The 18,750-nt window shown below is 34.4% G+C and overlaps 1 protein-coding gene across 1 annotated transcript in view; it reads right to left on the reverse strand.

Annotated features, from left to right (window-relative positions):
• Positions 1 to 18,430, reverse strand: part of LOC129229779 (uncharacterized) — a 47,802-nt gene extending 29,372 nt beyond the window's left edge. Inside the window, exon 1 of the mRNA XM_054864153.1 lies at positions 18,380 to 18,430. The gene's annotated coding sequence lies outside the window, so the exon portion shown is untranslated. The remainder of the gene's footprint in view (positions 1 to 18,379) is intronic.
• Positions 18,431 to 18,750: the final 320 nt, after the last annotated feature.

An 18,750-nucleotide genomic window follows, 5' to 3' on the forward strand; every position in this document is an offset into this window, starting at 1 on the left:
TACTCGGCCGAGTTAACAAGTACCAATTATGTTTTAAGAAGAACCACCGACACACATGTAATGAATTTTGAACTTATTGAAATAGTAGTATAGACCTCCTTGTCCATGTAATAGTTTTTAAAACTTAAATTCCTGCTGAAATTTAATTACGCATTGTAATAAACAATTTTGTGTCACAAATTTTACAAAAAAAATATTTTTAAAATTAAAAATAAATAAATAAAAGGTATGATTGATCAAGTTGGAGTTAAAACAAATTACAGTGAAATCCCTCTAATGCGCACACTAACAGGACAATTTTTTTTGTCCGCAATAGAGAGGTGTTTGCAGGACAGGGGTTTAATAATGTTTTTTGCATTGGAACTAAGGAATTAAAAATTGTCCGCATAAGAGGGGTGTCCGTTAGGAGGGGCTTCACTGTATACCAATCAATTACAGTTCTAGTCCGCAAAACATAATTTTTAAAAGCAGATAAAACAAATGTGCAGGAACACTGCAGACCACGTGTTTCTGCCCCCCCCCCCCCCCCCCCCCCTCCGTTACAAGGAACGTCTTTTTCAGTGTATAACATGTGAGCTAAAGAATGTAAAGACATTCGACAAAAAAATCCGACTCTTGTCGGATGCCTTTAAATCCACGAGCTCCCATTTTGTGCATTGAAAAAGGAATTCCTTGTAACGCCAAAACAAGTGTCCGCAGTGTTCCTGCACTGTGCTTTTAAAGTTGTTTTGTTTCCATTTATTTTTTAAGCAAAGGTATTTTTAAAATTTTTATGACTAATTTTTGTTTGTAGCAAAAATCCATTTTTAATATAAAAATTCCATATTTTCTACTTACCTTTTTTTGCATGATTTTTAATAAATAAGTTTTGTTAACTTTGGGGACATTAAAATAAAGATTTATTCCATTGAAGCATTACAAACTTCATTATTCTCAAACTTTTAAATTGGACTTATATTTTTTAATTGTAAATGATTGCAGAAAATAATGCTTGCTCTTTTTTTTTTTTTTTATAAATTTTAGTATCTGTCTTGGACAATATTCAATTTTTTGCAACTACTCGGTATTGGCCGAGTATCTGATCAGAATTTGGCCGAGTACCGAGTTCTCGGCAAATTGGCCGAGTACCGAGTAGTTACCGAGTACTCGGTACGTCTCTAATTAGGTTAAATTGAGATTGTCTCCCTTCGCAAAAATTTAAGTTCGGGGAGTTCCTGGCATTCACGCTAAGACTTTTGCAAAGGAAGTAATGGACTGGGAAGCACGCTTTGAGAATATTTTCTAACTTACAAATGAAATAACGAAAGGAGATTCAAATAAGACTAGCACTAGTTTTTTAATGTGTCGCATCTATCCAATCTAGAAGGAAAAAACTACAAACACATTCTTTCAATTGTCACTTTTAGGCAACAGGGTTGAACAATGTTTCTAAAATAATATTTCATGTAAACTTCGCCAAATTTTTAGCTCGCGAATCGCACACATCTTCATTTTCTTGAAATTTAAGTCTGGCGAAAATAAGTGATTTTACAGTAAGTGGGGACAACATCCATGAAAAAAAAATGGTTCATTGCAACCAGAGATATTGGTGGGGTTCTTAAAAGGCATGAAAGCACTCCTTGACATGAGTGAAAATCATTTTGGAGGAATGAAATATTCGAAAACAATAAAAACTATAATAACAGTAATTTATTCCATGGGAAAACTTTCTGGGAATGAAATGGAAGATGACAGGGAAAGAAGACAGGCGTACTACTTTTATTTTTAACATTAGAATGCTTTACATTTATTTTAAACTAGTGGCACCCGCACGGCTTTGCCCGTAGTAGAAAAATTAAAAGGTCTTTTGGTTCGCCTGTATATTTACAAATAATACATGATGAATTTCTCGCCAATTGGCGTGCCCATTTTACGATTCCACGTAATGATGACTTGGTAATTTACTCGTCCATCTTATGATAATTTTGCTCGGGAAAATGTTCTTAAAATTGGAATAGGAAAAGAACAAAATCGAATTTTCGAAACATCGCTTCGAGGAGCACATCCCCATCCCATGCTACAAACTAATTCTGTGCCAAATTTCATGAAAATCGGCAGAACGGTCTAGGCGCTATGCGCGTCACAGAGATCCTGACAGACAGAGATCCGGACAGATATCCAGACAGAGAGACTTTCAGCTTTATTATTAGTAAAGATAATGAAAATAGCACAACATTCAAACGTATATTGTTATTCAAACATTTCAAAACTTCCAATTACTTCTTTTTCAATTTTTCATGATGCTAAATTTTTATTGAAATACAAAGCATTAAAAACGTTTGTAGAACGGTTAAAAAAATTCGCTGATTTGAACAATTATTTTTCATTTCAGTTGAAATAAGCCTCCAAAGAGTTACTGGAAGACAGTAATTGCCATTACTTTATACACCAGCAGTAACTCTACATTATAAAAATTAAGCATTTCTCACAACTGAAGAAATGAAAATAATAGGAATTATCATAGGCGGCTGGTGCACCAAAAAAGTGAGGGGTTAAAAACAGTGGGGGAGGGGGGTCACGGGGCGTGGCCCCTGAAGCTCTTTTTTTTTTTTTTTTGTATAATTGGACTTTTACCAGCTTTTGTATTATTGATTAAAGAACTTTCAAAAATGTAAAATATGGTTTCTAAAATCGGGGCGGATGGCCACCGTGGACTTTCCCCTTCCATTCAATTGTCTTCTTTATCTTTATCTTTACTAATAATATAACTGAAAGTCTCTCTGTCCGGATCTCTGTGACGCGCATAACGCCTAGACCGTTCGGCCCATTTTCATGAAATTTGACACAAAATTAGTTTGTATCATGGGGGTGTGTACCTCGAAGCGATTTTTCAAAAATTCAATTTTGTTCTTTTTATATCCTAATTTCAAGAACATTTTACCGAGCAAATTATCATAACGTGGGCGAGTAAATTACCAAATTATCATAACGTGGAACAGTAACATGGGCGAGCAAATAGCCATAGCAAATTGGCGAGAAATTCATCATCCATTATTTGTAAATATAGAGGTGAACCAAATGACCTTTTAATTTTTCACTACTTGCAAAGCCGTGCCGGTTCCGCTAGTCATGAAATAGTTGAGAAAAGTCCATTTATTTGGAATTTTTTTTAGTTTTTCTTTCGTGAAATCAATCTACCCTACAAAAGTTTAATCGATTATCAATTTTTAACTCTGAAAAGTGAGGGGGAAAGACCCCTTTAATTTAGGTACGAGCCGCCATGATTAATAAGACACTAACTGAGCTGATGTTCCCCATATTCCAATCTCTAGAACAGCTTCCGACAGTTGAAAGAACAGTTACCATTTTGTTCCGTTTAAGTCTGAAAAACACAGAAAAAAAAAGGCCCCGCACATCTGAACTATATCCGCAACTGTCACATTAGGTCTGTGTGCGATTTCATCGGAGCATGTACCCCTGCCAAGGGATGGAAATCTAAGCCCCATAAAAAACGATAGCAAGGGAGGGGAACAGGTTGAGAACAGTCCATTCAACTCCCCTCCATCATCCCTTCAGACGCCCTTTCCCCGACGAAAGGTCAGGTCACGATCCCATACCTGGGGTACAGGTTATTTCACGATGGAACACGCAGTGCAGACTGACCATTTGCAGCTTTGCAGCAAATGAATACACGGCCGCCATTTTTAGCCACCATCACCATGAATTTCTGGACTAATTATTTTGATCGAGTTTTTTCAGTCTTTAATTTCTCTTTGAGTACGACTTGTATGACTCTGTCTTTCGCGGTTCGACCCCTTTCCTCCACCCCTTGTAGATCGCTTCTGCCACTTTTATTTACTATTTAATAAAGGCCACTTTTTAATATTCAATTTATTCATTAAATAATAAATTTTAAAGAATTGAATATCAACAGTGATTGGTGAATGACAGAAAAATTTCCTTTTTTTTTTACAACGTAAAATTTTCTTTCGGACATAAAGCTAATAGAAGTAAGTCCTATACTCTGGATTCACTCTGAAAAATAAGTGAAAAATAGCAAAAAAAAACCTTTGAAAAACAAATATGTTTTGATTTTTTTAAAAATAATTCAGAGATTTTTTTTAAATACTTATGAGACTTCAAAATTGCTTCAAATGCTCATGCTTTTGAGGTTTGTACCTCTCTAACCACGGGTCTAACCCCTCAGAAGAATGAAAATGATTAACATTTTTATGTTTCCTTTACCTACAAATAAAATAATGGCTTTGAAACTGTGGAAAAAATTAGGAAGTGTGGGGAGGGGGGCACTTTCAAAACAGTGGGAAGTGATGAGAGGAAACGGTGGTCATATTTGGAATCAGGGGTTTATTTTACATAAGAATTAGCAAGAATGGTGTCAGAAGTATATTGAAGGTTTTTTTTTTTTTTCCTGCGCTGTGTTAGTTAACTGTTCAAAACGCCAAACCGTTCAAACCCCAGAATTTCCAAGATAAATTTTTAAAAATATTTTAAATGATATTCGATAAAATATCTGAAGCCTTAAGTGAGCAGTCATTCATGACAATTTTGTGCACGCTTCAAGAAATTTTAATAGATATGACCAAATATGTCAGCGCTGTTGCCTTGCATGGTCTCAACAAATTGAAGCAGGGGGCATCACAGCTTACAATGAAAAACATCGTAAACACTGGTATTGAGATAATAAGGGAGCACAGAGATTTTGATAAGAAACGAAGACCTAATTAACTGTTGTTGTGAGCGTCAAGAAGGTGGAAATAAGTTTAAATAATTTATGTTTCTTGGAGGATAATTGAATTTTTTTTTAAAAAGTGAACTACCGTGAGAAAACTAGCGTTAATTGTTTATAAATAAAGCCAACAGGTTTTTCAAATAGGTTTCTATTTACGATTTTGAGTTCTTTAAATAGGCATAAAATTGCACCAATATACATTCCGTTTAAATAAACTTTTTGGATTAATTTAACGAGATTTTTGTTTGATTATTTTTGAGCGTTGTAAAACCTGATTCAAAGGGAAAAGTGATTGGAAAATAGATGCCCATGTGATAAAACAAAATCGCTTTGTACGAGGATTAAATAAATCAGGATAAAATATGTTCTATTTAAAAGATACATGAAAATAAAAAATAACATACTAAATAGAGAGAACCTTTCAACAAAATTACTCAGAACTAAACAAAAAAAAATACCAAAAAGAAATGAAAACATGCTCAAAATTCAATAGTCATTAAAAAAAAATTAGCCACAATGTCAATCCTAGTACAGTATAGTAATACAAAGATGTAAGGAATGCTATGCTTCCCCCCCCCCCCCTTCCCCATGATTGCACTTGTCGTAGAAGGAAGTTTTTTGCCTTTGCATTAGTATTGAAATTAAAAATTGAGCCTTTTAATATTAAAAAGGTCGAATTAAATTATTTTTGTACACCCCAAATTACATTTTAACAAAACGGAATACCTACACTACTTATACTTGATAAAAACAGCGAATCAAACACTCAAAAACGCAGCCTACACAATCACCTCTAAATTATTAACGCATTGAATGTTGTGAATAACACGATTTTTGTCCACGAAGAAAACTAAGCAACTCAACATAAACTGTAATTATACTTGGCGTTAGGAAGGGGGGGGGGGGGACAGACAATTGATATCTTTGGTTGCATATATCTTTGGTTGCAGTGGAAAAAATAACACAATAACTAGTTAACATATTTGGTTATATGTATTACGAAAAAAAAAAGGAAGTAAACATAATAGTTTGATTAAAGTAGGGCTTAATTTCCAAAGAAAGTAAGAGCCCTGTAATCTTCAGAACTTATTATTAGCAAACCTAAATAGCCTGAATTGCGTGCAATGAGCGTAAATTCAGATTAAACTGAAGAGAACTCAATTCATGTGAATTCCCATGTGTAATGTATTGCCTATATACCTATAGAACAAAGAATCAAGCGAAAGAAAAATTAAAGTCAAAAAAATAAAATAATAATAAATAAATACACCCAAACCTGTTTTCATGCCGTCTTTTTTCATGCGGTCTTTTTTTATGCGATTTTTTCTTCGTGCGGAAAATTAAAATTTCAATCAGATTGGGATTCAATTGACGAAATAATTTTTAAAATGAGTGCGAGGTAGTATCTTCAAGTGACGACATAGGCACCCCGACACGGGAAGTCACTCTGACCTTCCAAAAAATTTTCTTATCCGAGAAATTTTGTCCGACTACTCAGCAAAAATGATCATCACTTGGTTTATTTTGATTTCTTTAAATATTACAATTTTGTAAGTTTTTGGGTTATTTCTACGCGAGACTTTTTTATGCGGTCCCTGTCCACCGCATTATAAAAAAAAAAAAAAAAAAGATTTTGACTGCTGCGAAAAATTTTTTTTTAAAGCTACTTGTGAAGTTTCGAACAATTTTTGTTATGCGGTTCCTCTCCATTGCATAAAAATAGGTTGAGTGTAAATAACAATTATAAAATAAATACAGTCAGCAACTTAAGCACAATTAATGTCTTTGTTTACAGACAAAACAAGTAACTCACACACAATTAGCATTTTTGGTCATAGAAAAACTAGTGAACTGAACACACTAGATTTGGCTGTAGGGAAAACTAACGAATTAAACGCACAAGTAAACTTTTGGCCACAAGCAAAACTAATAGGGAACTAAAATAATTTTTTTGAGTATAACCAAACAAGCGAATCGAACATAAACGAACTGCCACCGTTAGCTGTTGCAAGTAGCATGTCATAAAAGTAACACTGATTCATCGTCTGACAAGCTAGACACAGAGACAAACGTAAAATCAATGACACCAAAAACAGATGTTCTCAAATGAACAACTCCCATAAATTGCGTGTTAGTAGCTATCGTGAGCTCTAACACAAGGTTTTTAAGGAAAAGATTTCGATTCAGGTTTGGTGTACAAAGAAATTACAAACCGGGGCAGATGGGACACCATTTTTATTTTGGTGTGTTTTTAACGTGTGAAATGGATTTAAGAGGAACTGTAGAGAAAAATTAAATTGCAAAACATCTGTAATTACACCTCGCACAACTCAGCTTTTCGGGGATAGTGTAAACGCCATTAACTGAAGTAGGTTGAGACATCGTTTTGGTACGTTACTATGAAAATGATTTAAGAGGAACAAAGGAAAATTATGAACATTTTTTATTACTAAGCGCACAACATTGATTTTCAGGGTTAGTGCAAAATAAGTCATTAACCGAAGCAGATTGAGACACCACACCACTTTGGTGCGTTACAGCGAAAATTATTTGAGGAGCAATGGAGAAAAATTTAAGAACTATCATCATTACTAAGTGCACAACGTTGATTTTCAGGGTTAGTGCAAAATAAATCATTAACCGAAGCAGTTTGAGACACCACACCATTTTGGGGCGATACAGCGAAAATCATTTGAGGAGCAATGGAGAAAAATTTAAGAACTATCATCATTACTAAGTAAGTGCACAACATTGATTTTCAAAGTTAGTGCAAAATAAGTCATTAACCGAGGCAGATTGAGAAACCTTTTTGGTGCGTTACAGCGAAAATGATTTAAGAGGAGCAATGGAAAAAAATTACAAACTATCATAATTACTAAGCGCACAACTTTGATTTTAGGTTCAGAGGTACAAAGAAATTGCAAACAATTAGAGAGCAGTAATGAAGAGAAACATCATAACTACAAAGCATAAAACTTAAGATTTTCAGGCTTAAGGGTGAAAGAAGTCATTAACCGGCGCGATCAGGGCTCAAATTTTTGGGAGGGCAGAAATTCACAACTTGCCGAATAGAACTCAAAAATTCGCCGAATGATAAGGAAATTTTTGGAAGATCGCGGTGAACGATCATCGGGGCGCTCCTGGACGCAATTGAGACACCAGTTTGGCGCGTTACCGTGAGAATATGGGTTCGTTTCCAAAATTTTAAAAGTATTTTTTCCAAAGTAAAGGAAACATATCTCATTAGTTTATAAATAATTATTTTAACCACTGAAAAAAAAATATGTATATGCCCACATTCCATTGAAAATAGTCATTTTGTCCCGCACGTGACGATTCCTATATTTCATACAAAAGAAATAATTTTTGAAGAAAGATTTTGCTTAAGAAGCCACACACGCGTTTGTGACTTTTTAAGCAACAAAATTTTGTTCACCATTCTTTTAAATTATCATTTTTTATGAAATATATGAAGTGTCACGTGCGGGACAAAATTACCGTTTTTCGTGGAATGGCCCCTTTGTTATTTTTTTTTTTTTCGAAATTCCCTGATATTTCCCTGATTAATAAAGATCCCTGATTTTTCCCTGATCTGCCGCCACCCTGAAGTAATACAGATGTTAGCAACGACCGCATATCATAACGATAGCGAGTATCAAATAATATGAATGGAGTAATAAGTAACATTTTTGTAGAGACACCGCGTGCTCGATGTCACGTACTCATGAAACACGATGTCAGGAGAAAAAAAAAAGACATCATTGTCATTCATCGTTGATGACACTGACAGAAAACTGTCAGCGAATGAAATTAAGAATTAGCAAAGAAGCCGGTAAATTTCCCGCTGCCATTTCTACGACTTCTTTTGGGCAGGCGTTAGGAATTAATAGCTCCGAAAAAGAAAATCCAATATTACAAGACTATTTTCATCATTGTAATGCGGAGGTGAAGGAATTATACGCGCTGCTGAATTGAGATGGATTATGAAGCCTTTCGCGCAAAGAAAATTAAACAGTTAAAATTGCGCACACGCAGTGGCGTACTGGGTCGACAATATGTACCGGGAAAAACACTTGACCGGCGCCTTGCCCTATTTTCGTAACTCCCCCACCCCCCCTCCTCCACCAAGCTCAACTCATAAATTAAAATTGACGAATTTCCTATCAGAGGAGTAGATAATCTTCAGCGCCCTCGGATAACTGAAGCTTTTGTGCCCCCTCGCGTTTGTCGAAATGAGAGAAAGTTTTCCCTTTTTTACTTCCTTCGGTGATGTTAGAAAGAGGGGTGTTCTGGGGGGAGGGGGGTATGCTCAACTGGAAGTTTTTTGAAATTGAAGTCCAAAACACGATTGTAGGAAAATCTTAGACAACGTTAGTAAACGGGGAAGGAATGAGGTTTGAGACTCTTCTTAGAAATTTTTCGAAATATGTCTCAAATACGCAATACAGTAAGCTATCTCAGGCGAAGTTAGAAGGGTTGGGTTTCGAAAAATTTCTCCCGGAATTTTTTCCATAATACAGTCTGAAAAACGAAAATTCAGACGTTTTTTCAGCAATTTTGGAGCAATGCTGAGTTCAGAGGTTCTCCTCCAGAATATTTTTAAAAACTAGGTTCTAAAAACAAAATTAATGATGTGGGAGGTGAGTTGTTCAGAACTTTTTCTCCGGAATTTTTTTTTAAATTAAAGTCCTGAAACCGTAGTGAAAGTAGACCATCTTTGATGATTTCAGGGATGAAGATTGGGAATTCTCCTCCGATAATGTTTACAAATTCAAGTCCTAAAAAAAATAAAAAAGAGACTTTTTGTAATAATAATGGGCAGGGATAGAGTATGAGGCACACCCGCGGAAATTATTCAAAATTGAAATCCCAAATACGCCTTCGACTGTCATACTTTGATGACATCAGTTGAAAACACGGATTTCGGGGACTTTCCCTGGAAAATTTTTCAAAATTGAAGTCTTAAATCGGAAATTGTAGACGATCTTTAATAAGGGTGAACATTGCGTTTGAGGGGTTCTCCCCGAAAAATTTTTGAAATTGAAATCACAAAAACGTAATTTCATACTTAAGCTATCTTTGATAACCTGAAAGGAAGAAATGCAGATCAGGTACTAATCCTCGGCAATGTTTCGAAATTAATGTTCGAACTTCTAAAAATTGAACTTTAGACGAGGTCTTATAAATTTGTGACAGGATTCACGTTGACGGAAAGCTCTCCCACAAAACACAAGAGGATGCTCTCCCACAAAGTTTTAAAATTGATAACTTGGAAACGCTGTTTTAGACGTTTATAAATGTGTGCTACAGTCGGGAGTGTTCCCTTGGCTGCCGCGAAGTCAAAAAAGTAGAGGGTGTACAGGGGTCTATACAAAATCAGTTTTTTCAGGGGGCAATGGACAGTAAAAAGCAGGGCAGGACTCATAATATTTCTGAACCTATTTACCCATTGTAGATGTATACAATGAGGGGAGTAAAGGAGGAGAAAATGTTTTAGCGTGTCATTGCTCATTACTAACTACAAAATTTCTTGCATAGGTGTTCCCACGAGAGGGGCATTAAAATTTTTATTTGGGAGTTTTGGGGGGGGGGGGGAGTTGTTTTTCTTAGGATTATAATGTTTTTACCTGCTATGTTTTTTTTTTAATTGACCTTAAGAGAGGGAATTTTATTAGAAGAGTAGTGCAGGGTTTCCATTTTAGTGAGATATGTAATGCTTTAAAATTTAGGGGGTCCGGAGCTCCCCCGAAGGAAATTTTCAAAAAACGATGTAAAATTTTGCATTTTGAAGCCTTATAAGGGGGAAATCGTCACTACGAAAATATCAGAAAATAAAATGGATCAACTAAATTTTTTAAGGTATATACTTCAACTGAAAATTAAGATAACACACAGTAAAAATTGTTTTTGGGTCGACAAATCAATGGCTGCAGTCGACAGAGAGATAGAGCCACGGAGGAGAAAAGATAATACTTTGTTACCTCTGTTACATCGGCTTTCGGTGTGATTAGTCTTAGAATAACCCTCCAACAGTGGCGCAATTTTTTTTTTTTTTTTTTTTTTTTTTTTTTTTTTTTTTTTTTTTTTTTTTTTGAGCACATTAAAAATTCTAGAAATTGAACCTTTAAAAACGCGATTATACGCCATATTTATTGACTTTTGGGTAAGGAATGGAGCTTCAGGGAGTGACGCCGATCTTCTTTTTTTTTCAATAGATCAAAATCAATTATTCCTCCCCCTCCAAATTTTCGAAATTGAAGTTTCAAAGACGCAATTGTCGACAAAGTTTGAAGATTTTACGAAAAGGAGGTTCTGGAGCTCTTCCCTGAAATTTTTTTCGAAATTATAGTCCTTAAACAGAAGGAATATTTTGTATTCAGGGACTATTCCGCTTTTTTTTTTTGCAAGTGTAGTCTAAAGAACCTAATTTTATATAATTAGAGGAAGGTGGTTTGGGGACCCTTGCCCGTATATTCTCCTTAATTCACGTCTTAAAAACGCTATTGTAATACCATATTTTGTAACCCAAGAGCCGGTAAGTTTTCGAAATTAAAGCTCCAAAAACGCAATTGTCGAACTTGCTGGGCCTTTAGGGGCGTTCCCATAAAATTTTGCGGAATTGAAGATTTGGAAACGAAATTTAAGATGATACATAATGCTTTCGGTGTGCGTGTGTGGGGGGGGGGGGGAGCTTCGGAGGAGTAGCATTTTGAAGACTTTCTTATTTACAGTCGAACTAGAAAAAAAGGAAAGGAATGGGGCAGGGGGGATAATTAACTGACCAATAAGAAGTAACTATTGAATATTTTTTATTCAAAGATTTTTTAAAAACAAATTAAGATTTTCCCCCGACAGTATTATTATTTTTCTTTTTTAATTAAAATCACTTTGTTTTCCCCAATACGTGTTATTCAATAATGAAGAACAGTTTAAAAAAACATTCAATTCAGCATTCTGGGGAGGGCTGTGAGCCCCCCTTCTGGCTACACTGACTGAGCTGCCCTCCAACCAAAAAATCTCTAATAATTGCATAGAAATTTTGCAAAAGGAACCTGTAAAGCTTTTATGACATTTCTACTTTAACTGATTACATGACTGATGTCATTGATTTTCCTGCTTCTTTTGAACGAATTAAAATAATACTGATTACCGATACACAATTTATAACATTAAATATTTCATTATAATAAAAGGAAAATATAATTCTTTTGGATCTAAAATTATGTTTAAAAAATGTGATTACCGTATCATAGTGTACAAGAAATTGCTCTTTTAATCAAAATTATTACCACATCCAAAGCTAAAGTAACATGGCTAAACATAAACATAAAAACGTAATATAATGTTATCTGAAAATAACGGAAAATCTATAAATAATTGTGAACGAATTTTACGAAATAAGTAAATGAGCTGAAGTCAATAATGGCAATTGTGGAATCAGATAAGAGAAATTATGAATTATCAATGTATGTACATAAGGATGCTTCTTTAAAAGGAAAAGCGGACATTTTCCTAAAAAATAAGTAAAAGGATATCATAAAGTTTAAAGGAATAATTTAATAAATATCTTCACAATGATAAAAGTCGTCTCATTTCTTGACTTCACAGAGTTCATCAATAACTTTTTCATTGTAAATTGTAAAAAGTTTCTGTTACATCCTGTCTTTTCAAAATTCAAGCTGGCAAAAACGGACCCTTCAAGAAACTATTCGCCTACAACAGAGCATAAAAAAATATCCTTAAAGACCTGAGAAAATGGGGGAAGGGGGCAGCCCGGATCTACGTAACCGCAGACGCCGCAGTACGGGGAGCGGGGCACACCGCAGAGGGACCCACGGCCCGAGAGACCAAAGAATCTTTGTTAAAATAAATAAAAAATGTGTGCTCAAATTTAAAAAGGTGAAAACATTTTCAACGTTATTGTAAAAATCAGGATAAAAGCCCTCATAACTGTTCAAAACCTCAAACAAATATTAAATAAAAATAAATTTAACATTTAAACAAATGATCTCATAATTATGGTAGAAATATTGAAGCGGTCAAAAACAAACAACAATTACTCGTTTTTAAAAATTAGCGATTAAAGGATTGCCGTAAAACTTATGCACTTCAGAATTTCCAGGTGTCAGGATAAAGTAGAAAAATCGTCAAAGGGAAAAAAAATATTTTTTAAGCGACAAAAAAAGGGGAGGGGAGAATCAGAGTAACGTGAACTCTTCATGGGGGCGCCACGCCAGGGCCACGAAATTTGCAATTACTTCACTATAAGAGAATTATGAAACTTATGAAACTATTGAAATATTCCGCGGTGCTCCTGAATCATGAATAACACTAAAGGGCTGTGCAATGCTGCTATTTCAGTTTTATTAATTTTTCGCAGTTAGTTATGATTAGTGATGTAAAATACCCGGGTATTTATTTTAAGGGGTAAATACCCAGGGTATATACCCGAGTAAATACCCAAAATGGGTGTAAATACCCGGGTATTTATTTCAAAAATTTATATTCAACTAAAATACTTTTCTGTATGTATTCCATTATGTATATATACAACCAATCATATACAAAACAATAAAGTTTTGCCCAAAAATTGTATTTTGATCACATATTTAAAGAATTATTGTGTGAAACAGCTTAACAATCTAATATGATATTCACATTAAATGTGTTGGATATGCCTAATCAACGTTGATAGCCAAATTTCAGATATGAAAAGCCATTCTACAAAAAGAAAAAAAGCTTAACTGGTTACAAAAAAAAGCAAACATCAATTTTTTAAGGTCCTAGTCTTTTATAACCCAGTAATATGTCCCTGCATGACATCAAAATGTAACGAAATGTCGCTCAATTTATTATTACTATTTATTTACCTATATCTTATGCAGAAATTTCCTCCAAACTTAGTTCAATTGTTCAGGTGTATTCTGTATCACACACATATATATATATATATATATATATATATATATATATACACACGTAATATACATAAACACTTAAAATTCATTTAAAATTTTTAATCTTTTATTTTAGGGTTTACGTTTAAAAAAGAAAATAGTCACCTTTTAATACTACCTAAAATTTTTTTGCAAAATGCGTAATTACTAGGGGATTTACCCTGCCTTCGGATAAATACCCAAAAAAATATTTACCTTCCCACCCTACAGGGGAACAAATGCAAATGAGCAAGGCAACAGAAAAAAAAATTTTTTTTTTTTTTTTTGCTTATTAATGTGAAAACTGTTTCTATATTTTCCATGTTATCACTTAAATATCAATTTAAAAAAATAACACCATAGTGTCTTAATAACTTCTCAGTTTATTCTTCCAAACATCCCTCATGCTTCCTTTTTTTCATTTTGGATATGACTAACCTAGATTGTAATTTTGAAATCCTGAAGTTCATAATGAATTGCTTATACTTCTCCAATTATGACATTGAAAAGAAAGATTCTTTGGTTCACGATACGTTTCTTTCATGATTTCATCAAGTCTTTCAATAAAAAATATTATAAACTGTGTAATACATATGTATATATCAGTTTTACCAATTATTTCATATTTAGATTTTTAAAAAAAATTCTCATTCACTTTTTTGCATTTTTTATAAAATACCCAGTTTTTGGGTATTTACCCAGGCCTTGGGTAAATACCCGGGTAAATACCCAAAAAATATTTACCTACCCGCTGGGTATTTACCCGATCCACATCACTAGTTATGATTAGTTATATCAGTGGCGAATCCAGGGAAGGAGCTACGTGTTTTTTGTGTGTGTGGCTGCAGCCTGCAGCCGCACTCCCCGCCAGCAAATTTGATGAAACCAAAGTTTTTGCTTTTCTTTTACTTCGTTGGAACCGACATCAAGACGGTATAAAAAAAATTCGACCTCAGCCCCCCCCCCTCCCGGACTAAAACCCTTGCCTTGCCACTGAGTTATAGAGTGAAGGACGCCGTAGGAAGGTTAGATGTTTAAAATACGCGCCTTGGTTCACAAAATCTTGTAACCACGGTAATAGACAAAAATTTAAATGGAAAGATTTATTAGTTTCATTTGAGTTCAAGTCGGTGCTACTTATTGTTGTTTTTACGATTCGTAAATTGTACTATAAAAAAAAAATCGTATGAAGTAGTACGGTCGTCTTACTTGTTCACTTCACACAATAAATCTTATGGTAAATGGCACCGTAATATCCAGTACAAAATCCTAAAAAAAAAAAGACTTAGGCACCGGTTCACTAAGGACACCGGCGCACCGGGAATTTTCCCGGTATCCCGGCGGCCCAGTACGCCACTGCGCACACGAAATGTTTCTACAATAAGTTTTGTACAGTTTGTTGGAGGCAAGGACGGATCCAGAAATTTTTCAAGGGAGGGGGGATTAATTTTTATTATTTACTCTTTAGGATGTATATATTTAAAAATATTGTTCACAAAGGTTTTGGACTTTATTCCGAAACAGCTCCGAGAGTTAGAGTCCCAAACCTCCCTTCTCCCAACATCAATGAAATTTGTCTAAATTTGCGTTTTTTAAACTTCATTTTCGAAAAAATAACCGGTGGAAACACCCCTCAAAGGAGAGGGCGATCGCTCCCATCGCCCCTCTCTTTGTATCCGTCCTTGGTTGGAGGAATATAAAAAATGCACATGTACTTGTTAACAGAATCTTTTCCAAATGCCGGGTGGAGCAATTGCCCCCACACAATACTCCACCCAACCCCAACTTCAAAAACCTATATTTTAGCAATTTTTTTTTTCCTTAACGAGACTTTTTGGCAAGTGGACATGATTATATTTTAAACTTCACGGGTTCCTAGAAATAGTTTGAAGTACAAAGCAAGCAATGTACCAGCTGTATTTTTTTTTTAATGGTTCAATTCAAAAAGGAAAACTCTGCTCGGTCTAAATTTTCATTTTTAAGAGTTTTTCACAAAAAAAAAAAAAAAAAAAAAAAAAAAAAAAAAAAAAAAAAAAGAATGTCGTTAACTATATTTTTCTTGGTCTAAGTATAAACATAATGCGTACAAAAGAACCAATATTTTCTTTCTCTCAAATTTTAAAACAACAAGATCGAGTCTACAATGGGTTTATGAGAGTGTAAGTTCTAGTAAAAGTTGTCGTGAAAACTGTTTAAAAGTGTTTCAAGAGTGACGTACTACTTTACAAAATGTGTCACTGTCATGAACAGACATAAGCGAAATTTGGGTTAAATATATGCCCCCTACGCTGGAGAAGTATTTGGGGTGGAAACAATAGCGATGGAGCACAAGAAGAGACGAAACCAGGGATGAAAAACGAGAGATAAAAACGTACTTAATACATATTTATAAGCCTGTCAAAATTGGAAGAAGCTCCGTGGCATTGTCTGGCAAGAGGGCCTTGTAAAAAGTAGGGAGGGGGGGAGAGGGTTAAGATTTGGTTACAAATGGTATGTGTGAACGCAAACTATTGATTTGTGTTGAAACGAAGTTCCTTTTCCATAAGAAACAATTTACTCTTACACGAATAATACTGCTTTTCAAGTGAAAATAACAGCTTAGATTCATAAAAAAATCTTAGGCAATATTCAATAATACGGATTCCTGCCCCACAGTGCAATTTCCATGGCGAAAATAGCAATTTGTATTCAAGATTCAATTTCCCATTACTGCACGTCACATATTCAATGCACTCGTGTTCTAAAAATGGCGGAGGCTTTCAAAGAAGCTACAATTATATGATGCTCACATTTCACGTTCTATTATCCTTTGCACCGTAATTTAGGCTTCCGAAAGAGGGTAACAAACGCTAATTTAGCATCACGAGTTTTCAGTGAAACTCCCCACCCAAACCATAAACTAACCCACGCCAAGGCTTCAAAATATTGACACCATAAATAGCGATAATCCGCCAAAAGCTACTGCCGCCAAAAGCCCACGTTTTTCCCAAGCACCCCTTACGTGGGCCCCTTGTTTCGTGTCCTACCCAGAGGGGACCTTTAAAAAAAAAGAGGAAGAAGAGAGAATATATTGTCACACAATTCATCGCTCTCGTTTGGTTGCATGTTGGAAAACTCTGCTTTTATTTCGACATTCCGGTGGCAACGGGTGAGAGAATTTTTTCGGCAACAGCTGTGCGAACAAAGAGCCGTTAGAACACAATGACACGTAATGTCGCATAAAAAACGACAAAAGAGTTAAAGAAGTATATGAAAATGTCAAAATAAAACTTTGGCGCGTTTAACAATTCAAATACTGCTCAAGGTTATCAACAGCAACCAGGGCCTGATTTACTAATGGGCCCTTGAAATCCGGCTTAGGGGCCCCCAAAAGTCACTAAACAATATTTTCAAGGACAAGGAACGAGCTGCTTGCTTTAGGAATAAGCGATTTTATCAAAAAAAAAAAACTTTAACTTATAAACCAAATTAATTTTCATTAACGTTCAGGTTGTGACTCGAGTGAGATATTTGTCATGTGTATCTGGTCTTCTGGTCTGAGTGAAATAAAGATTGACTGTCACATGTTTAGACCGGGTATTGTAGCTTATAGCAATGTAAAAGATGTGCGAGAAAGAGAACTTTCTTCAGTTGCAAATAGATGGGGTGTGCTAACTTTTCTAAATCGGGCCTTGACAGCAAGAGCAAGTTCACTTAGTTTACTACCAGTTACTTACTTAGTTTACTACTTACTTTACTACTAGCAATTAAACTTCTTTCAAAAAAGCAAAGCATTATTAAGTCGCAAGTACATTTATTTATTCTGCATATTATTTCATTCTCTCTTAGTTCACAGTTTTAAAAAAATAATATTATTATTATGATATTGAAAAATAAAAAAAAATCATAGTGTGGAAAATATTTTGTCTTTTATCCTAAATGTACTGAAAGAATACTTAATGAACGAACGGGTGTAAAAGACTGACGTTTAAAGTGAACGGAGCAGTCGATTTCATAAAAAAAAGAACGGCAGTTCTTGTAAACGGTGAATGGTTTAGAACATTGCACCCTTGTGTGTTGATATATCTGGCACCTAAATTTAATATTGTTTGTTAATTTTTTTTCTGGCACATTTTTTGCTAAGTAATTTTAGTTGCTTTTCCTTAAAAGAATACTCTACTGATCCAAGGAAACATTTTCAATGTACGTGAGTAACTTTCAAGGAGAGATCACCAGCAAGTTTCTTAAGCGCACGATTCGTTCACATGGACGATATTAATATAAGGGAAAAAATAAATGTCCTAAAAATACAGAGCTTGATATAAAGCTCTAGATTAGCGGTCGCCAGTTGCCAACGGGCGATCATTTCGTTGAAAATGGCTGTTAACAAAATCAAGTGTTATTCGCCTTAAGTGGTGACCATGTGTTTCTTTATTTGTTAAAAATCATGTCGTAAATCGGACTCTCTCTCTCTCTCTCTCTCTCTCTCTCTCTATATATATATATATATATATATATATATATATATATATATATATATATATATTTATTTATTTATTTTTAAATGACTACCAAAAGTGGCTACAAATTTTTGTGGTAGCCTGTGGCTACTATTTAGAATTCTTATTCCAGAGCTAGGATGTAATTCCATTTCTGCCGCAAAAATTAAATTTTTTGTCAGAAATAAAAAGATAAAAAAAAAATCCATAAATAAAGGCATTTGAATTGAACTCACCATAAATATTTCGCTGCTCAGTGGAAAAAGAAGAGGCAGAACAATTGGGTCCAAAAAATATTAATAAGTAGTAAACCTGCGAAAGATTAAAATATAACCATTTAAAATGTGAAAGCGTTTAAGTATTTCAAAAAGTCAGAAATGCACATAAATCACAAAATTTGTATTGCATTGGAAATCATAACAGAAACAAAGACAAATTTCTTTTCATGTTTCTAAAAATGTACAGAAAATCTAAGTTGTTACCAAATATAATAATATACAAATAATAATATACAATAACATACAATAACAAAAGACCAATACAATAACCCAAATCCAATACAATAACAAAAATAACATACAATAACCAAATATAATAATATACAAAT

Source organism: Uloborus diversus, chromosome 9, assembly GCF_026930045.1.
Source record: "Uloborus diversus isolate 005 chromosome 9, Udiv.v.3.1, whole genome shotgun sequence".
Taxonomy (NCBI): Eukaryota; Metazoa; Arthropoda; class Arachnida; order Araneae; family Uloboridae; genus Uloborus; species Uloborus diversus.